The 22,211-nt window shown below is 53.7% G+C and overlaps 1 pseudogene; it reads left to right on the top strand.

Moving 5' to 3' along the window:
• Positions 1-8,737: 8,737 nt before the first annotated feature.
• LOC118627766 overlaps positions 8,738-22,211 on the top strand; it is a 135,031-nt pseudogene continuing 121,557 nt past the window's right edge.

Raw genomic sequence — 22,211 nt, 5'->3', positions numbered from 1 at the left:
CAGGCCCTCCGCGGAGCACTCCAGACCCTCCGCGGAGCACCCCAGACCCTCCGCTGAGCACCGCAGACCCTCCGCTAAGCACCCCGGACCCTCCGCTGAGCACCCCAGACCCTCCTCCGCCCTCCTGCAGGTGCGCCCCAGCTGCGCGGGCAGCGCGGGCAGCGCGGGCAGCGCGGTCTCCGCCTCGTGCGCAGCTTCGCGGGTCCAGTGGAAGCTTCTCGCCGTGAGCAGCCCCTCCCGCGGAGCGTTGTCCGGGAGTCAGCAGCGCTCTCGCTGGAAGGGGCTCTGGGATCGAGCACACGAATCCCCTCCTCTGGGGAACCGCAGAGTCCCAGGGTCCGCACTCCCCCTCCGCCTTCCCAGGACAGATCGCCCGGGTAGGAGCAGGTCCAGCGTCCTCAGACCCAGCGCAGCCCAGGGGGGCTGTCGGATCCACCCCGTCCTAGGAAGGTGCACAACTTCCGTGAGACAATGACAGCCCTGCCCTAGGGGTGACAGACCCCAACTGCCTGGGTGTTGTGAGACATGGGTCCGTAGGTAACTGCTCACCCATAACTGCTCTTGGGCAGGGACGATGGTCTCCACTGCCCCACAGGGTCCATCAGAAACCCCGCTAAGAGAAAGAAAACACGCAACACAGCCCAGAGGGTACGCAGTCCATCCGTCCTTCCAGAAAGAGGAGCCAGGTCAGCCAAGCTGTCTACTGGACTGTGCCCCCCCCCCCCCCGGCCCTTCCGAGTGGACGTTCGGTCTGTGTTGAAGGCGGGCGCTGCAGGCAGCAGCCTAAAGCAACGAGGAGCCGTGGCTACCGGGAGGGTTTTGTGGAGGCCGCTGTTCGTGGGGGTGCACAGCTCTCTCCAGGGCCGCCCCCAGGAGGGCCCCTTCCTGCTTCGGCACCGGGAGAGCTGGGTTTCTCCTGAACAATCTTCTTTCCTTCTTCCCTCCCACCCTCCCTTCCCTCTTTCCTTCTTTCCTCCAGCTTACTCTCTCCCTCTCCCTGTATTTTCTCCCATCTTACCCTGAACTGTGAGACTGCTCGGATTGCCTCGCCCAGGTTGGCTGCCAGGGACCCAGGTTCTCCATCCGGCGACGCGCGCACGCTGGGGCTTCAAGCTGTGCCTTCTGTGGCAGCCTCATCCTGATCCCCTGACACTGTGTTTCTGCTTTCCGTCCGCGTGACCCTGATGTAGGCCGTCCCACTGTACCGCACGCATCCGTGTAAGCCGCCAGAACCCCTTTGGCACAGGGCAGGTATAAGTCAGCACATTCATGAATGAGTTAGCACCGCGCCAACCGCTCCGCACAGATCACATTTACAACGGAGCGCATTGGCCAAGCTGCTGCTAGAAGCCCCGGACCACATGGGCCCGGGCTGAGAGGAGTCTTGAAAGACATGTACGATACAGAGAAGCAGGAGGGGATGGGGAAGAAGCGTAGGACTGAAAAACAAAGAATTGAAAAATCGTAGAAGTAAGTACCTGCTGGAATCTGAGAAATCGCCCTTCATCTGACCCTCTCTATTAACAGGAGAGAAAGGACGGTCTAGAGAGGCCAAATCTAGTTCCTGGGTCACAGGGCGCTTACAGCTCCAGCTGGAGAGCCCGATGCCCTGATTCCCCAAAGTCTGCAACCTTTGTTGTAATCCACGAAGCTAAATAATTGCAATTCCCCTTGGGAAGCCTGACTTCACAGGGACATTCTCCAGACAACAGAGAGGCAGGGATGGGACTTCCACTTGCGTCGTTTAACCCTTGAGGAGGAGGTTGGTGGTTTGGGGCACATTACTTGACCTCACCAGACCTTCGCTTCTTCATGTGTGAAATGGACACTTCCCCTCGGGGTGAGCCCCAAATCAGAACCCGCGCAGGCAGAGCCCAACTCTCACGAAAACTGCTGGAGGGAGTGGTCCCCGTTACAGATGACAGGCGACGCCGGAGAATGCGGTCCCTTAGCTGGGGGAACAGACCAGACCCTAAGCCGTCAGCTCCGAAGTGGGCACCCTCACTGCTGGGAGTGCTGGGGTGTTCAGGAGCGTGGGCACTGGGGTTTCCCGCTTCCCAGTCAGTCCATGCCATCTCCACCTCTCGGGGGTCTCTTACTGATCCCACAGCCTCCTCTGCCCCAGTAGCTCCCTCTCCATAGATGCCGCACGCCTAACTACCGATACAATACCCACGTGCCTGACCCCAGGCGGCCGCTTGACAATAATAACCAAGGGAGACTGCACCATCTCTTTCCTGCTTTTTTGTTTTTTAATCCTCACTTGAGGATATTTTTCCATTGATTTTCAGATGGGGGAGAGGGAGAGAGAAAAAGAAACATCGATGTGAGAGAGACACACCGATTGGTTGCCTCCAGCATGACCCCGGGATTGAACCACAACCGAGGTACATGCCCTTGACCAGAATCGAACCCACGACTCTTTGGTACCTGGGTCAACGCTCTAGCCGTTGAGCCAAACCGGCCAGGGCTCTTTCAGGCTTTTCTATCTGGGACAGTTTGTGTGAGATCCTGATCAGAGGCAGGAGGGTGGGGACAAAGTAACTTCCAGGAATCGATTCGGGCTGAGGACTCCAGTGACCCTGTTTTCTTTGGGCCCAGGCTCGGGCATCCAAATCTTGTTCTAGCACCTTGGGTGGAGACTGAACACCTGGAGTCCGTGCAGAATGCCTTCTTCAAAGCCGTGGAGCAGGGCCTGCCCCAGCCCGGGCCACTGTCTCCTCACCGCCTCTGCTCCAGGCTCTGGCCCAGAGGAAGGAAAGTGTGACCTGGCGGGATGGTGGACAGAACGGAGGGGATAGTGTCACCACAGGCATTTCTCGGGTGCTGTTTGTCTCTGCAGTCAGGAGAGGGGAGAGAGCTGGAGAGGAAGGAGAAGCCCCATGTTCACCTCCATTGGCACCCTCTTCCCAGAGCCCCGAATTGCACGCCATGCCCCTACCCTGCCCATTCAGCACGCAGGACCTCAGCCTTGGTTTTAGCGGCTCTCTTCAGATGGTCGTCACCAAGGATCCCCAAAGGACAGCGGAGTTGCCCTGCCCCCGGCCAGTGCACACCACGACCAGCCAACTCCTAAAGTGCAATCCATGAGTCAGGTGTAAATGGGCTAGACTCAGCTCATCTTCAACTGGACATGTCCCAGACCCCAGGCAGCCCGACACGCAGCAGCACCCTTAGCATGTTTTCTGCTGTGAGTGGGAACTAGCTCCTGAGGAGCTTGGAACGATGGCAGTCCCCTCCCGCTCGAGTCCAGGAGGTGCCCGGGGCCGCAGAGGCCAGCCTGGCTAGGCAGGGATGTAAACATTAGCACAGGAATCCATGAAAGGTCTTGAGAGAAGACACACAGCTTGGCCAAGGGGAAGGTGGAGGATCCAAGAAGGCCGACAGCAACTGTCGCCTCTGAGGCCCCCACCCTACCTCACACCATATGCAAAGTGTAACCCCAAAGGCAAAACCTAAAGCTATAGACCTTTAGAAAGAAATATAAAAGAAAACTTTGTGACTTTTGGTAGCATGGAAATCATGAGCCCACAAGAAAAAAATGGACAAATTGAATTTTATCAACACTAAAAATGTATCTTCAAGAGACTCTTGAAACACTTCAAAGAGAAGTCACAGACCATGGGAAAATATTCCCCAAACACGTATTTGACAAAGGACTTGAATCTAGAACATAAAGAACTTTTGAAACAAAGCAAAGAGAAAGCAAACAACTCATTTGGAAAAAAGAGAGAACAACAGACATTTCACCGAAAAAGACACACAGATGGCAAACAACCACATGAGAGATGCTCAATATTTTCAGGCATTCAGAGAAATATAAATTAAAACCATAAAGAGGTACCACTGAATACTTACCAGAATGGCTATAAAAACAAATAAATAGATAACTGGTATACCAACTGCTGGGAGGACAAGGGCATCTCCATCATCGTAGGTAAGGATGAATGATACAGCCATTTTTGGAAAACAGTTTGGCCATTTCTTATGAAGTTAAATATATACTTGTCATACAATCTAGCGATTTCAGTCTAAGTAGTTGCTATATGAAATAAACATATATGCACACAAAACTTGTGTGTGGATATTTATAGAAATGTTACTCATATTCACCCAAAACTGGAAACAACCCCAATGTCCTCATCTTGTGAATGAATGTGCAAACTGTAGTTTGTATACAGTGGAATCCAAGTCAGCAGTAAGAAAGAATGAACCACGGACACACCCAACAACATGGATGAATCTGACATCTATTATGCTAGGAGAAGAAGCCAGACTTAAAGGCTGTAGACCCCATGACCACATTTATAAGATATTCTGGAAACGCAAACTATAGGAACAAAAAATGCAACAAAACAGATCTCCGGTTGCCAGAGGCTGGGGTGGGGTGTAGTTGACCGAGAAAGGACACAGGGGATTGGAGGGGAGCTGATGGACTTGTTCTATATCCTCATTGTGGTAGCAGTTATAAGATTTTATGAATTTGTCAAAACTCACAAAAGTGTACACTAAAAAGGGTTAATTTCTCTGTAGGTGAATTATACCTGAATCAAGATAAGCATTAAAAGGACTCCTTGTTCTTGACAAACGTAACCTATCAGGTCTGTAGTAAAAACGATTGTCCTCGTTCTACAGATGAGAAAATGGACGAATAAAGAGGTGGGTTACCTTGTCCAAGGCCACGGTGTGAGTAAGGGTAGAGCTGTGATTGAAATTGGGCTCCAGAGCCCCAGAGCTCACGCTTTTAGCCGCCAGACCACTCTGCCTCTCAGATTTGGGACTTTTCTCTGTTCTTGAGTATATTTTGGCTCACCGTGGCATTTTAACCACTTTAAAGGTACAGTCTAAGTCATAAGCATCTTATTTGTGTTTCAAATATATAAGAATTACTTGAGCCCTGGCCGGTTTGGCTCAGCAGTTAGAGCATCGGCCTGAGGTCGAGAGAGACCTGGGTTCGGTCCCCGCTAAGGGGCGCGTACCTTGGTTGCAGTTTGTCCCCGGCCCTAGTTGGTCATGTGGATGGCAGCCACTCAATCTGTCCCTTTCATGTCGATGTTTCTCTCTCTCTCTCTCTCTCTCTTTCCTCTCTCTCCCTTCCAGTCTATCTGAACAAAAAATGGAAAAATGTCCTCGGGTGAGGATAAAAAAAAAAAATTTACTTGAATACAACGTATTATTGAAAACAATGAAAAAGTGCAAAGAGTAAAGAGTGAAGACCTGGCATCTCTCCTGCCCCACCCCCACCCCCACCCCGGGGGACTCTTGCTAACGTTGTTGGATCGCCTTCCACATGAAAGTAGATTTGACTTTGGGGGGTGAGCTCCCAGTACAATATGCAGGTGATGTGTTGTAGAGCTGTACACCTGAAGCCTATATCATTGTATTAACCAATGTCACCCCAGTAAATTCAATAAAAACATTTTAAAAATAAAGTAAAAGATTTATATCATGACTGTAAGAACAAGAATATGTACCCCATGTGCGCAGCATGCACACCCCCAGTGCCCTGCCCTCCCCAGTCCTGAGCGCGCACCTGACGTGGACTCGAAGCCATGATAGCAGCGTACCCTTGCTTGGTCACAGACTAGTTGTGTGACCCCAGAGAGTCTAAGTCACCTCTATAGACCAGTTTTCTTCACTTCTAAAATACAAATAATAATACTCACTTTTAATGAGGCTAGATCCCCTTATCACACAGTTACAGTTTAGTGTATTCTATGTAATCCAGACATGCAGGTGACTAAATTACAATAGATGGCAGCTAAGACCGGGCGGACATGTCTCCCGCAGTCCACCCCACGGGGTGAGGGTGACTCAAATTCAGGGTCGTCTGAATTCAGCACCTACTTCTTTTAACAATCCTAACATGCAACGTGGGTCCTCTGTCACTCAGGTATGACAGCAGGAATGGAAGAGATGGGACATACGGGCCCAGAGGAGCAGAGATCTTGGCTGTGAGCACTGGTTAAACTATCTGAAGAGCTGCCACGCGGGAAGAGAAGGCGGCTTTGTTCTCCGTTGCTCTAGGGCAGAACTGGGATTCATCTGGATGCAGATTTTGCACTGTGGAATGGAACTGCCCACAAGGACTACCCGCCAGCCAACGGGGAGCCGCACGCAAGGCGGGGCTTCCCACCACCGTCAGGTAATCAAGCTGAAACCGCGTGATCATTTGTCACGAAAGCCGAAGAAAAGCCCCAGCGAGCAGATGTCAGGGGCCCGTGCTCCTCAGCACAGAGGTGCCCGTCCTCGGAACAAAGCCGGGTCGTGAGAAGACTGAAAGAGGCCAGGGTGCCCATCCACCTTCCCATCCTCCCCATCCGCTCAGAGGCCAGTGAAGGGGTCAGCAAAATCCACAGGCACGGGAACCAAGGCAGTACCTAGGTCGATGGTTTTATCAGCTGGCCCTGCATTTAAGAGGAGCAAAGAGAATGTCCTGCCCTCCAAAAATGCAGACCTATTTGGATCCTAGCTGAGGTCCCTTGGCAGCTGACACGCATGCCCATCTGCCATGCTGGCACCGTGCCCCCAGCAAGGGGAGCTCTGCTTCCTACTGGTGGGGATAAGCGCCAGGTGGTTGCCTATGCCTGCGGGTGGGGGTGGGGGGATTTGTCCCAACAGCACAGGGCACTTGAAATTCCCATGCTCACCCTCTGCCCCACCACCCCCACCAGGGGCACGGAGGTGCCCTGGAGCTGCAGAGAGCGAGGGCAGAGCGCCTCTGCACCAAAGGGGCTGGACTGCCAAATGAACAGGCTTTGCCACATCAAGTGTGTTGTGGAGCCAAGACCCCCCAAGGACCAACCAAATGGACTCAGGGAAGGGAAGGCCAAGGCGCAAACGCCACCAACTCAAAGCGCATCACGGGGGGCGGGGCCCTTGAGAGCTGCACGGGATGTCACAGGATGCCCTTAGCCCTGTCACTCCCCATCAGGAACCAGGAGGAAGAACTGGGAGGGAAGGAGACTCCGGTTTTCTCCATCAGCCTTGGAGGAGAAGCCGTTCCCTCTGTGGTCCCAGGGGAGCGTCCGCCCACCCGCGTAGAGCGTGCCCACCCTCGCTGGCGGCGTGCGGCTCCGTGTGCCTGCCCACGTCCGTCCGAGGGCTGCAGCAATCGCGTATTGCTGATGCTGCAAAAGCGCAGAAAGGCCGGGCTGCTAATCCAATCATTCATGCTTCCCTTGTTCCGACGCTCGGATCTGATAGATAAAAATACCCAGGCAAATGACCAGTTTCATGGACTGTTTCCTCTTTTGTCAATACAAGGAATTGTGAGCTGTCGTCTTGTCCCTCCTCTCCGGAGCCAGAACTCAAATATTTATAACCAGCGTTTATAACACTAATTGTATTTCTAATTGTTTTCCCCTCTGCAGCATTGCTTCCCTCACCCTGGTGAGGATGCGCAGCCCGGGCTTCGTGGAGAGTGGTCTGTCACGAATGAAGTTCAGAAGAGGTTTGGATTGCGAAGGCCACATTCCGCTTGGTGGGCTTCCTCTGAAGCAGGAATCTGGCTGGACGCCAGAGGCTGGTGGGGGCCAGGCCCTGGGGGTGGGGGGCTCTCCCTCCCCTCCCTCCCCTCCCCTCCCCTCCCCCGAGAGCGGGAGTCAGGGGAGCATCCAGGTCGGCGCCTTGTGCTGGGTGTCCCCCCACCACCCTGCAAAGCAAGTCCCTGCCTCGATGTCTCCACCCAGAAAACCTCTCTCCTCTCCCCTGTCCAAGCTGCTGCTTGTGTTCCCACGCGGCAGAAGGCCCACTGGTGTTTTGTTTTTAAAGTCTGAGGTCTGATTTTCAGATCAATGAATGTGCAACACTGAGGGCAGCACATCAGACATTTCCAGGGTCCTGTTCTGGGAGCAGCGTTGCCTGCATCCTGGGGAGAGAGGGACTGGTGCCTCCTGCCGGCCCCCAAACCTGTCACCCCCCGAAAGCTGCAGCGGTTCCTCCGTAAAATGGAGGTGGGCCACCCGGACGCCGCAGTCCCCAAGGTCACTGCGTCCGGAGAGTCACCCTCAGAGTATTTCAAAGGGAAGCTGAGGAACAATTCTGCTTGCGCGAAGGAGGTCTGGGCCAGGCTGGAGGACCTGCTCTGCTTCTCTCTAGCTCTTGACCTTGGACGGATCACTTGACTTTGTAAGTTCCAGTTTCTTCCTCTACAAGACAGGAATAACAGTAACCTTATACCCCACACTGAACTGAGGATCGGATGAGATGACGTGGGGGGCTGCTGTCTGTAAGCCACATGTGAAATAATCTGTGTAAGTAAGAAATCACTGTTGTCCGCCCAGTGCGGCTCAGTGGCTGAGCGTCGACCCTGCACCAAGAGGTTGCCGGTTCGATTCCCGGTCAGGGCACATGCCCAGGGTGTGGGTCAATCCCCAGTGGGGGGCATGCAGGAGGCGGCCCGTCAATGTTTCTTAGGAGATGATGTTGGGGAAGGAGGCCGGTCCCTATTGGCTGTCCCCTTTCGGAAGGAGGGACAGAAATCTTCTCTTAAATAAGTCTCGGAGCATCTCCCCTGAGACTTGGCTCCAACTAACCACCACTCCACAGATTAGAGACCCGAGCTCGGTGATAAAACTAAAATAATAAAAGTCGGAGTTTAACTCTGTAGTGAACACCCTAGGGAGCAGTCTGGCTCCCGGTGAGATGTGGAACCCTGGCCGTGGGGAGGAGTCAGGTTCACAGAGCCCTGAGTCTGCTGCCCAGCGTGGGGCCCAGCAGCTGGCAGGTGAGCTCCATGGACAACCTAGAGGAGCAGGAGCAGGAGCGGCTGCTGCCTGAGGGACTGCCCCCAGGCCAGAAGGGGGTGTCCCTGAGCCAGGTAGGACAGCCCTGGAGGCAGAACAAAGGGGTCAAGGGAGAGCCAGCTCCTCCCACAGCTCCTTCGCCTAGGGGGCTGGGCTCTCATCTGTGACCGTGACGGTATGGAGGGAAGGAATTCCCCGAGAAGGGGAGGCTGGAAAAGAAAACATTTCACAGTGTGTTTTGCATAGAGAAGACATCGGGTATCAGCTATTCCAAATCCCTCCCTTGACAGATGATGATCTGAACAAGCAGGGGTATTGACTACCGGATAATCTATAGGACCTTGGACCCGTCTCTTACTTCTTGACTAGTAAACGGGTAGTAACAAGTCACTCCCTCCTGGGTTGGGTGGATCATATGAGGTGATGCTGTGTAAGTCCTTCGAGAAAGGGTGTGGCCTAGAGGAACGCGCAGGACAGGAACTGATTGATGACCCTGTTGTGCTGTCTGCCTGTGTGGCCCACGTGAAGACATGGTTTCTTGTTCCGCGAAACGGAGGTAGTGATGGTGATGCCCACCTTGCAGGGCGGTGAACGTGAGAGAGGTCGCGAAAGCTCTGATGAGCTCTGAAGGGCATCTCAACACCGGTGACGACGAGACTGAGGCCCAGGGAGGTCAACTGACTTGCCCCAGGCCCCCAGGCCCGAGCCGGATCAGAATCCAGCCAGGCCCTGACTTCCAGGAGGTCCTCTGCTGCCCACCGGGAGCAGCTGGCTCCCACTGACGGCCCACGCTTGCTGCACAGGCCTGCTGGCCGCCACCTCGATCAAGGACAAGGTTGAGGGTGGGCGTTTACATCGATCTGAATGCTGCTGTTTAAACTGCCTTCCCTCAGGAGTTAACTAGAGTCCTTCCAGCATTGATTAGCTCTAGCTGGTTTCCCACTGGAGCAAACACAGGGCCCCCTGGACAGCCACGAGAATGTAACAAACACGTCCCTTACAACACCGAAGTCAGTCACAGGACACAGCCTGTCCGAGCACAGGCCACGCCTGCCTGGACTCCCAGCTGGGGATGCCCTGTGACTTTCCTTGGCAGGGCTGCAGCCGCTCCGATCTGTGCTCATGAATCAGTGCGACTGCTTAGTTTTTCCTTTTTAATTTTGAGACAGCAGTGATTAATTTCCGTCTCACTGAGGCAGGGGACAAGTATGTGGGATAATGGCAAGCCTAGGACGGGCTGAGCTCCTGCCAGCTCTGGGCCCCCCAGCTTCTGTGAACTGCTTGGGCCCCCTCGGGCCTCTCCCCACCTGTCCCAGACCCCACTGCGAGCAGAGAGCTCAGCCCACCTCAGGCGGCCACCTGGAGCAGGGACTGAGCCCTTCGCCCTCACCTGCACCCGCAGTGCAGTCTCCCCTCTGAGGTCAGCCTGGACCCCAGCTCTCCCAGCCCTTCCTCCCTGCTGCCCCCCAGGCCTGCGGCAGTCGGGGCCCAGCCTCCCCAGCACAGCCTGCCCCTCTCGGCTTGCTCCAGGCTGTGCCTCCTGACCTCAGCTCTGCTCTCCGGGGAGGGGACAGACCCCGGAGCAGGGCGAGGGCTGAGGGCCAGGACCAGCCAGGTGACAGGGCGGCCACTCTGGGCAGCACTGATTTCATCTGCCCGAGGGCAACTCCAGGTTAGGCTCTGGGTGTGCTCTGACCTCCACAGCTTCCTGAAACCAATCTTTTCTTCATTATACCTTAGAGTTCCCGGGGTGTGTGTGTGCGTGTGTGTGTTCCCTCTCAGAATAGCAGTAAAATAAATCAAGCAAGAAAAAGGAAAAAAAACCGAAGCCCCGGCAACAGTGACCTGGGGAGAACCCCTGGCCCGAGCAGGGGGAGAGAGGGCCCCTGCTCTCTCTGGGGAGCAGCACACACCCACCTGCTCCAAGCAAAGGCCCTTCCAGAGCCTCCTCATCTCGTCCGCAGCAGAGACCCAGAGCGAAGCTCCCGAGGGTGTGCGGTGCCCAGGGCCTCCTTCTGAAGAGGCATATCCTGGAGGACAGGGGGACCCTGGCTTGTCCACCTGCGCCTGCCCCAGCAGGGGTCCCCTGTGCCTGTCCAGGTTCCCAGAACGAATGCCCCCATGGCTTCCCAAGGAGCTACACGGTAGCTTGATGGAGCGAAGCCGTTCATTGCAGCAGGGGACCCTGGGAGTCGCAACTACCTTCTGAGGGGCCCCCTCGCCCAGCTGCGTCCAGCAGAGAGGGTCCCGCCGTGGGCGCTGAGCACCCCCGTCCCTCCCTGCCCGCTCCCCACGCAGATGCAGCACCAGCAGGCTCGGCCCGCACGCTCTGGTGCTGGAAGCAGACTCTGGGTGGCCGCTGCTTGGTTTCCCCACGTTTTTGTCTCAGCCCAACATGGAGGGAAGGATGGAGAAGGAAAAATAACCACACCGTACAGGCCTTTGAAAGGTAGGACACACCAGACGTGGAGAGGGGAGGGGAAGAGAGCAGGAGGGAGGAGGGGCCTTGACTGGGGCGAAATTGCTACATTTTCTAATAACTAGTAACCAGAAAACAGCTGAACCTGGAAACGCCACACTTCAATCAAAGGCACTCCGAGAGGAGTAGGTGGTCTGCAAAGGCTAGGAAATGTTTTTGTAAAAGAACAATTGGTCTGTAATTAATCAAGATATTAATATTAGAAAGGGGAGCCGAACACACAGGCTGCCCCAGGTTGCTGGGGTGTGAGGTGCCCCTGGGCCAGGCTGCTCTTGGACCAGGCTGTCCCTTCCCTTAGGGACGCTCTTTTGTTGGCAACAAGACCCCGAATGGGGAGAGCTCCCAGCAGTGTTTAAAAGACTCCCCTCCCGGCAGGCGGCCACCCTGGCCTTGCCCCCACCCAGGTCAGCCGTGTGAGTGGGGACACGGGTCCTCAGGGGCAGGTACCCACGGGGCAGCTTTAACTGGCAGCTTCAACCTACAAAGAGACTTGTTTGGTGGGGAAGGACACTTGGGCTCCCCGGGGCTGTCAAGTCATCCCCTGGCTCTCAGCTCATTTAAACTAAAACCCGAGTATATTTATTTCCTCGTAGACCTGATACACTCCAGCGCTCCTGCCAGCGCGCTCTGCGACTGTACACAGCAGATCAATGCGTGCAATTTAGGAACAGAGCGATGAAGGCTTCTGTGAGCGTGGGGGTGGGCGGGCGGGCCACAGGCCTTGGCTCAGTTCCCCACTCCCTCCTCCTAAAGCTGTCCCCTCACCCACCGCAGCGCCCGCCCACCCGAGCCTTTAGGAGGAGAAGGTCCCCAAGGCGCGCACCTAGAAGGCAAGGCAGGCGACGGGCACCTCCTCCTCCACGCGCCTGGCACACAGAGCGTGAGCGCGATTCCGTCCACAGGAAACCCCACCTGAAGGCACCGCCCCAGCTCCTGCCGCTGCTCCCCTCCCCCCAGGAGCTCCCAATTCTTCTGCAGACATCGGAAACGTGGGGACAGGGGACAGAATGCTGAACAAATACAGATGCCATTTACCTTCGCCCGCTTCCCTGGCTCCTGTTGGAGCACTACGACAGTGGGGCTCCTTGTGTTGCAGAAGCCGCGGTGTGGAGAGCAATGCTGGCTGGGTTTCTGCTCCGACTCGCACCCTTTCCCCTCCAGGAGGCAGCTCTGCCAGCCGCTCAAACACACCGGGAATCATTTGCATGAGGGCAGCCCCTAGCCACCCTCAACCCCAAAGCAAGGCCTTTACCCCATCACACACAGCCTCGGGCTGAACGGCTCCTCTTCCCAACGGCTTGCCCTGGATGCTCACGTCCATCTGCGAGTGCTGCAGGGTGGCACGGGGGGAGGAGCAGGGTGCGCTGGGCATGGAGCTGGCCTGCACCCCTGCTGGGAGGAGCACGGCCTACAGGGCTGAGATGACGCTCCTGCTGAGAGCCCGCTCTGGTGTGCCAGTGCATGCCACGCCCTCCCCAGCATCACCCTCTTCACCCCGCCCAATCCCCAAACCGGCCAGAGTGATGTGCCCAAGGTCACAGCACCTGTGAGTGCAGTGCTGGGACTCAAACCCAGGTGCTCTTTCCTTGAAAGCCCATGAAGTGAGCAAAGATGAGCTTGGGATCCGGCACAGCTGGGTTTGAGTCCTGGCTTCACTCTGGTCCCAGCGCTTGCTAATGGCGAGTCTGGTGCCCTCATCCATACAGTGGCGGGCCTGACACCTCGCCCGAGGACGGCTGGGAGGGTCACACGAGTCAGAGGCTGCACAGTCGGGCATGATGGCAGGCCCCATGTCACGGCCCCTCTTTTCTCCGTTTTATAAGAGAAAAAGTGAAGACGTTTTGGTGTAGTTTAACATAAATGTACAACTCAGTGAATGTCCCCCCGGAGTATACATTCATGTGCCCAGAAACCAGACCAAGGGACAGAGCACTCCTCCCCCTCCCCCTCTCCGAGTCCCCACTCCTTCAAGGGTGACCACTACCTGGACTTCGGACATTGTCGAACACCTGCTCCTGACTTTTATAGACCTGCAATCACGTGGCACGTTCTTGGTTGTTTCTTGTCCCTTCCCCCACCGTGGCACCTGTAAGATGGATCCATGTTGCCGTGGTGACGGCCTGTGCTCCTTCCCAAAGTACCCGGAGCGTGCTGCTGTCAGTTTGTCCGTGTTCCGTCGTGGCCAGTGTGCAGCTCCCGCTGCTCTGAACACCCTTGTGTGTCTTTCCCAGGAGGTGTGCAGTGCCAGGGACTGCCAGGCTGTTCTCCGGCTGGGGGTCCGATCCACGCCCCTGCCGGCAGTGTGTGACGTCCGGTCGTTCTACAGCCTCGCCAAGACTTGGTACTGTCTGTCTTTATTTTTTATTTCTTTTTCTTTATTGATTTTAGAGAGAGAGGAAGGGAGAGGGAGAGACAGAAACATCTATGAGAGAGAACATCGACTGGCCGCCTCCTGTATGCCCCCCACTGGGGATTTGGCCCACAACCTGGGCATGTGTCCTGACCAGGAATTGAACTGGTGACCTCTTGGTGCATGGGTTGACGCTCAACCACTGAACCACATCAACCGAGCTAGTTTGTTTGTTTTTAATCCTCACCCAAGGATATTTTTTTATTTATTTTCAGACAGAGTGGGAGGGAGAGAGAGAGAGAAACATAGTTGTGAGAGAGAGACATCAATTGGTTGCCTCCTGCACAACCCCAACCAGTGTGGGGGACTGAACCTCAACCGAGGTATGTACCCTTGACCAGAATGGAACCTGTAACTCTTTGGTCCATGGGCCAACACTCACTGCTCCGCCACACCAGCCAGGGCTGTCTTTTTTATTTTAACCACTCTGCTGAAAGTGCAGTGATATTTCACTGGGATTTTAATTTACATATCTCTGATCACCAAAGTGCAGAGCTCATTTTCCTGTTTATTGGTCACCTGCAGATCTTCTTTTGCAAAAGGCCAGTTCAAGTGTTTCGCCCATTTTCTATTGAACTGCCTGCTTTTCCTTATTGATTTGTAGAATCTTTACAATTCTGGACATGAGTCCTTTGATAGTACATGTTTTGCAAACCTTTTCCAACTCTTCGGCTTCCCTTTTTGCTTTCTTAGTTGTGTTTTTGATTAATTGAAGTTATTAATTTTAATGTAGTTTAATTAATCATTTCCCTTTATGATTAGGCTTTTCACATTCTGTTGAAGAAATCTTATCTAGCTTGGGTCCTGGAGATATCCTCCTTTCTTTTTTTTTTTTTAAGCTTTTGAAGATAAACTACAATTTATCTTTTTGGTATGAGGTTATCCAGAAGACAGCCCACCTCCTGAAAAGGCCACCCTCCCCCACAGCACTACAAGTCAGCTTTCCTGTCAATGAGGCGACAGGACCTGTGGGCCTGACTCTACATGGACTATGTCATTGACTGGTCTGTGTGTCTACCATTTCACCTGTAGGACAGACACCGTCTTAATTATTACAGCTTTTTGTAAGTCTTGAAGATATATATTTTTTATCCTCACCCAAGGATATTTTTGCATTCTTCTTCAGATAAAGCGGGGGCGGGGGGGGGGAGAGAAACATCGACTGGTTGCCACCCACACGACCCCAACCAGGGCTGGGGACAAACTGCAACTGAAGTACGTGCCCTTAGCGGGAACCAAACCTGGGTCTCTGTGGTCCACAGGCTGACGCTCTAACCACTGAGCCAAACTGGCCAGGGCAAAGGTATTTTTTTAAAAACCAACACCAATATGGTCCCAATCCAGGAGTTGTGGAAATGTGTGTCCCCTTCCTTGACCTCGGTAAACGTCCTGGTGCCAAACCACACGTCCAGTTAGTTGTGTGGGGGCAAGAGAACCATTCAAGTACAGAAAAATATGGCCTGAAAGTTTCATCTTTAGACTGAGAGACTGAGGTAAGTCGCCTTGTATTCTTCTTGGTGGGAAGAACCCAAAGATGTAGCCAAGGTCACCGAGCAATGGAGAGAGCCTGAGCCTGAGAGTCAGAATTCTAAGTTCTAGGCTCCGTCATGTCACTTACCAGCTCTGTGACCTTCAGCAGCCTGGTTCCTCTGTCTGGGCCTCTTTTCCTTCTGTGAAAAGAGGAGCTTGAGCCCTGGCCAGTCTGCTCAGTGGTTAGAGCATCAGCCCTCAGCCCAAAGGGTCATGGGTTTGATCCTTGGCCCCGTCAGGGTCTTGTGGAAGGTAACCAATCAGTGTGTCTCTCTCATATCTATGTTTCTCTCCCTCTCCCCCCCGCACCCCCCACACACACTCTATCTGAACAGCAATGGAAAAATGTCCTCAGGTGAGGACAAAAAAAATAAATAAAAGAGGAGCTTGAACTAGATATTCTCCAACATCCCTTCTGTGTCTGAGAGTCTATAATTGTGACTCTTGGCCAAGGAGAAGAGCAACTGGTTTAGGAAATGACCCTCCCATACAGAAAGGTATTTTCTACCAGAAGCAACAGAACGCTTTCGTATTCGTATGTGTGCCGTGTGCAAGATCTATCAGACGGCGCGGACTCTGACGGGTGTCTGATCACCCCTCCTGTTCAGCTACTTTACTGTTTTCACCCACACCTGCCATGAGCAGCCAATCAAGGCAGCAGTAAATTAACACTTCACCTGGAGCCAACCCAAGGTAATAGGCACGTGCTCAGAGATTACCTGGGCTAATTTTCTGCGATTCCCAGATGCTTCAGTCCTGGGGGACGTGGTTAGGAGTTTGCACGGTCTGAGGAGACGTGTGTGTCAACACTCAGGACTCCCGGGAGCCGATGTGACGGTGTCCGCGGAGCGTTTAGTACAGTGGTTGGCACACGACAAAGCTTCAATAATGACATCTGCTGCTATTTCTATTATGCTGATGATACCGAACACCTGTTCTGTTCCTCCTTTCGGTGAGGCACAGCCTAAGGTGGCAGACCTTTGCTCACGGCTAGAATACCCGGCCACAGGATCGAACCATCCCCCACCAAGACAATTCAGTTTTGATCTAACTGGAAACACTGCAGATGATTGCTTGTCAGGAGGCGGAGGAGAACAATCCGACAGATGGATTGGGAGAGAAGACGTCTTCACCTCAGCCTGGTGGCTGTAGGGGGCCCTTCCCTCCCCACAGAAAACGGTTCTCCTTTAGCTGGGCTCCACACACCGCTAAGAGCCTGGGGTCACACAGCAGGCTTCTGGCCACTGGCCCCTTAGCTTCCACTGGTCAAAAATAACCACTTTATCTTTCCACTCCATCACTGTGCCCTAGGGAAGTGATGGCTTGTCGCTCCATGATGTCGTTGTGCTCGAATTACACCCCAAACCCAGGCCAGCTGCAGTGCGGGCCCCCAGCTACTTCAGAGAGGTCTTCCCGGTCTCTCCTCCTGTGTGGTTGGAGGGGAGCAGGCCGGGCACGCGGGCCTCAGCAGGATGTAACAGCAGATCTGGGCACGCATGCGGTTCCCAGCTTATTTGTTTGATCCGTGTCCAGGTTCTCTTAGACGTTTGCCTCTAAGCCGACAGCTGAACATAAAAGCAGTCCCAAGTGGCTGTTTTCAGGTCTTCAACACTGGTTAGCCACAGCTGGGAAATCTTCTCCTTCCCGGTGCCCCTAAGTGAATTATCACATGTTATCAAGTCAGAGCTTCAGGGTGGCCAGGCCTGGCTCTGCTGCTCCTCCTCCGATGATCCATCACCTGCCGAGCGGGTTATTAAGACGTTCTCGGCTTGGGAGTGCGCATCAATCTAGGCCCTGCCATCTTCCCCCGGAGCAGGGCGGAGGGGCCTGGCATCTCTGTCCCTGGGTGTTTGAAGCCCGAACTCTGCGCCACATCTCAGCCCCCTGAGGGACCCTCTATCTGATCAGCAGTCCAACCTCCAGCCTGTGCTGACTCCCTCCCTCCTGCTCCCTCCAGGCCACTCCGGAGGCAAATTCTCCCACGCCAGCGATCCCAGAGGACACAGGCCTGGTCAACCCCAGCACGCGCCTGCTCAGGACAGACCCTGCAGCCTCTGCCCCTCTGCAGCCGGGCGGTCCTGCTGCCTCTGGGCCGCGCCGAGGGTCGATCGCACAGGAACAAGCAGTGTAATCACCGGGCTCCGCAGGCCTGGCGCAAATCCGCAGCCGTGCGGGCGCAGCGCACTGCTCCGGGCCCCTCCCTCCGCCCTCCCTGCGGCTCCTGTTCCATTCCAAGGCCTTTCTTTCTGGGATTTACTTGCAGGTGGGTGACTGTGTTAGAACAACGCCATGAACACACAGCATTTAGAGCGGAAAAACAGATCCCGGGGGCAGTGGCTGGACCCACAGCGAGGAGAGGGCCGGGAGCCGCCACCTGCTGCCCCCTGCGGAGAGGACACCAGGCCAGCCCGTGGCTTCCCCCTCGCGCCCCTGTCCTGCCGCGCACCAGCCCCATCTGCAGAGGGGAAGCCTCCCAGGGTGAAGGGACTGCCCTTCAGGACCATCTGGGGGAGGAGGCCCTGAGGCAGGCGCCTTGGTCGACTCAGGCTGCTTTAGCCAAAGGCCACAGGCCCAGTGGTGTCAACAACAGACGTTCTTCCTCACAGCCGAGGAGCCTAGGAGTCCAAGGTCAGGGGCTGCTTCCGGGCTTGCAGACGGCCGCCTTCCGTGTGCGCACGCGGGGGGTGATGTCCCTCTGTGCTGCTCTGGTAAGGACACGAATCCCGTCACCAGCGTCGCACCCTCGGGACCTCACCTGAACCTAATTCCCTCCCAAAGGCCCCACTTCCAAACACGATCACCAGGTTAGGACTTCAACATACGCACCGGGAGTGGGGCACAGGCCAGTCCATACGGAGGTGATGGCAGTGGAATAGTTAACAGGTGGTAGAGTCAAAGCTTGCCCACCAGTCACCAGCGGTGTCCCCTTCGGAGACTGACTTCCTGTCTCCGGGACTCATTTCCTCACCTGTCAAATGAGAAGTAAGTTCTGAAGTGAGACGCTGGTCATGGATGTTTAGAACCGCGTCTGAGCGGAGCCAAACTGAATGCTTGGGACACGCAAAGCGTTTCCGTCCATCTGGTCCTGCGGTCTCCACTCCGCACTGCAGGCCACACCCCAGCAGGGGCACCAGGTACGGCGGAAGGGATGTTCAGAGGGAACATCTGTTTCGTTGTCTTGAAGAGGTTCCCACCACCCCTTTTAATGGTCCTTCCTCAGGCCCGGGAAATGCATGTTGTTTAACTTATTTGTCTCTAGCACGTGATAGATGTTCATTTAATCTATTCAAGACCAGAAAGGGACAGAAGAATGGAGGTAGGGAGAGAAGGAGAAGGAGGGTAAGAGGGAGGAGGGAGGAGCAGTAAGGAAGACGAGGCGATGGAAGAGATTGATCCACAAACTCAGTCTGTACAAAAGTGAGCGCATTACTGACTTTCCTATTTCTAGTAGCGCTAGTATTATTTTCTGTCTTCTGACACTTAAAAGCTCAGGGTCAAATCCAACTCTTCCCCTTCTCTTGTTCCCCAATGACCAGCCACTGACTCCTCGTGACTCTTCATAAGGTTTCTCAGACATATTTTTTCCCTTCCTGGCTCCTCTCACTTAGCCCATGGATTCCTCATCTCTCCTCTCCACGTGATCTTCCTGTCTCCAACCTGTGTTCCCACCATCCATTCTGCTCGGCGCATCCAGATTAATCTTCTTAAAGCACCGTGCACTTTATGTTATTTTTCAAAAACTGACCATGGTTTCCTTCCCCAAGGCCCCCACGCCACCCCGGCTCCTTCACCACTTCTTTTCTGTTCAGATGCCCTCCTCTGGCTGATTTCTGTTCTCTCTGTCCAGATGTGCTCCGTGCACTTGCATCATGAAGATGTCCACTTGGATGCTACACCTGCCCTGTCTGGAACGGCAGCCACTAGCCCATAGGCCACTGAGCCCTGGACGTGTGGCCAATGCTACCGAGGAAGTGAATTTTTATTGTATTTAATTTAAAAAGCATAAACAATGAAAAAGTTCTTGCATTAGACACATGTTTACTGTTTTGATAGAACCAAAATTCACTTGAACCACTGCATCCCATAAGATACTATAGTATATGTATTGGGCCAGGCCGGTGTGGCTCAGTGGTTGAGCACTGACCCATGCACCAAGAAGTTGCCAGTTCGATTCCCAGTCAGGGCACATGCCCAGGTTGTGAGCCTGATCCCTGGTGAGGGGCATGCAGGAGGCAGCCAATCTATGTTCTCATCGATGTTTCTATCTCTTTCTTCCTCTCCCTTCCTCTCTTACTAAAATCAATAAAAATAAAAATAAATTAGCCCTGGCCGGTTTGGCTCAGCAGTTAGAGCGTCCGCCTGCGGTCCAGAGAGACCCGGGTTCGGTTCCCGCTAAGGGCATGTACCTCGGTTGCAGTTTGTCCCCGGCCCTGGTTGGTGGTGCGGGTGGCAGCAACTCTATGTGTCCCTTTCACATCGATGTTTCCCTCTCTCTCTCTTCCTCTCTCTCCCTCCCACTCTGTCTGTACAAAAAATGGGAAAATGTCCTCAGATGAGGATTTAAAAAATAAATAAATAAATAAATAAATAAATAAATAAATAAATAAATAAATAAATAAATAAATTATAGTATGTGTGTTGGAAATATGTTATCTCGAGTATTAAAAACACATCACTGATGACGTCAGTGTCAATGGATTGATTCTGCTTGAATGATTTCTTTTTTCTGTGCATTGATGTACCATTGTAATGCGATTATTTAAATTGTTTATACAGACTGCATGAATTACAATGATACCTGTTTCTTCTTATTATTTCAGATATTTTTAATTGATTGACTGTAGAGAGAGGAAGGGAGACAGAAAGAGAGAGAAACACTGATTTGTTGTTCCACTCATTTATGCATTCATTAGCTGATTCTTGTACGTGCCCTGATGGCTGATCGAATCCACAACGTTGACATATTGAGACTATGCTCTAACCAACTGAGCTACGTGGCCAGGGCTCGATTTATTATTTTAATGTGTCTACTAAAATATGTAAATTATGTATGTGGCTTGGATTCTGTTTCCACTGAATTGCTCAGTGTGAGCTCTAAGTAATGACACATGGAACTTGGTGGTAAGGAAAGCATGAGGGAGTGTCTCTGGAGATGGCTATGACAACCTCCATACTGAGCTGGTCCTGCAGGTGGCATCTGGAAACAACAGCACCAAGTACACGGTGGACCTTGAATAAACACGTGAGCTGCAGGGTAGGCTTGGGATCAAACCAGCACTGCATTGAAACCTCAGTGCTGTCAACTCGATGGATGACTCTGGGCCTCAGTTTTTCCTGCTGCCATACTGGAACGCTGACATCCCGAGGTCAGAGGGTTGTTACGACGATCACCTGATGCTCTTAGCTCGTTACTTACAGGCAATGATTGCTCAATGAAGACTAGTGATTAGGCAATTGGATTTAATGCAACAGAGGCCAGAGGTGTATAAAACTGCTTCTGGAGGCCCACTGATCCCTCTTTTCTCTGATTCCCTGTCACATGATTGCTACAGAAGATGACCTTCTGACTCACAGAGATGAGGTTCATTGCAGCAATAAAATCAGCTCATTGGGAAGTATTTTTTACCCATAGACTCAGCACAAAATGCATTCTCAAATGTCCATCAACTAACCACAATGACCTGCCCTTGCAAATCCCATGATCAGCGCTGAGTCCCACTGCATCTATCCTGGGACGGGGTGTGGGGGAGGGGCTCTTTCTGTGCAGTTACTACGTTTCCCATAACAGAATATGTACTCGGGATGTCTAGCCCTTTTCCCAAACACACGTTCAGGTCCTCTCAAGGTCAGCTAACCTCCAGGCTCCGTGTCCCCAGAAGTGTGGAATCCAGGGAAGGTCCAAGGAAAGCCCCGCCCCCTTACTCCACCGTGCTCCCTGCTGGCCCCTGGACCACCCAGGCAGACCGAGAGAGCCCTCCCCTGGGGTCCTGCCAGCCGGAGAAGAGAAAGCAATTTCGTCGCTTGAGCTGCAGAAGGAACCGCACGCTCTCCCCAGTGCTTCTGCGTGGAGGAGAGAAACGACCGTGATTTCGGACAATGCTGGAAGAAACGAGGAAACAGAAACCGACTCCAGTTCTCCGCGATGTTCCAGAACCCGTGGCCGAGCAGAGAGCAGTCCTGGGACATAAAGAAGTGGAGAAGGGTTAGGGCCCAGCACCGCAGCTCGACGAATCAGCAGCACAGGCGCCCACCTCTAGTTAAAGCAACGTGACTGTGAGTCGGGGTCTCCGAAAAAAATTGCTGAATACCAGTAAATGCCTTCATGTCCCAAACCCAGTGCCACAGGGACCTGGAAAGAGGCCTTAGAGGAGAGGAATATCAGAACCCTTATGCTCGTAGGGGGCTGACCCTTTGCTTAGTGAAAAGAAGGAATTTGTTAAAAGGATCCTGAGTATTTCCTATAATCAGAGGTAAGACTGAAAAACCAAACTGTGGGAAATGCAGAGATAATAGGATGGACCAGAGATGACCAGTATCTCAGTCCAACAGGTACTCTTCCTTTCCTCCTCGGGCACAGGTCCGGTTCTGGAGGGCAGCCACCGCTCCCCCTGCGAGACTACATGTCCCAGCTTTCTTGCAGCGAGGCTTGGCCGTGTGACCGAGTTCCAGCCTTGAGAGGTGATCGGAAGATCTGGGCCTCTGAAAAGGGAAGGATGAGATCTTTTTCTCCCCTTCGTCCCTCCAAGTGCCTGGACAGTGAATAAGATCACCGACGTTCCTGCACCCCGTGCCTGTGTGCCTGTGAGTCCGCGGCGGCGGTGCCTGAGGCTGGAGAAGCAGAGGCAGGAGCGCGGCCTGGCGCCCTCCAGCTCCCCTGCGCCCCTGCCTCTGCGTCTTTACCGAAAAGCAGCGGAGATGCCTACCTGGTTCAACCCCTGTTCCTTGTTTTGCTTTTTGTTGTTGCATGGGTAGGGGAGCAGCTAACCCCAATATTAACCAACAGACTACAACTAGGGTGTTTCTTACTCAGCATCTTTCAGTGGAG

Source organism: Molossus molossus, unplaced genomic scaffold (assembly GCF_014108415.1).
Source record: "Molossus molossus isolate mMolMol1 unplaced genomic scaffold, mMolMol1.p scaffold_m16_p_13, whole genome shotgun sequence".
NCBI classification, from domain to species: Eukaryota; Metazoa; Chordata; class Mammalia; order Chiroptera; family Molossidae; genus Molossus; species Molossus molossus.
Note: the sequence above shows the minus strand (reverse complement) of the source record. Positions and strands in the feature narration are given on the sequence as shown.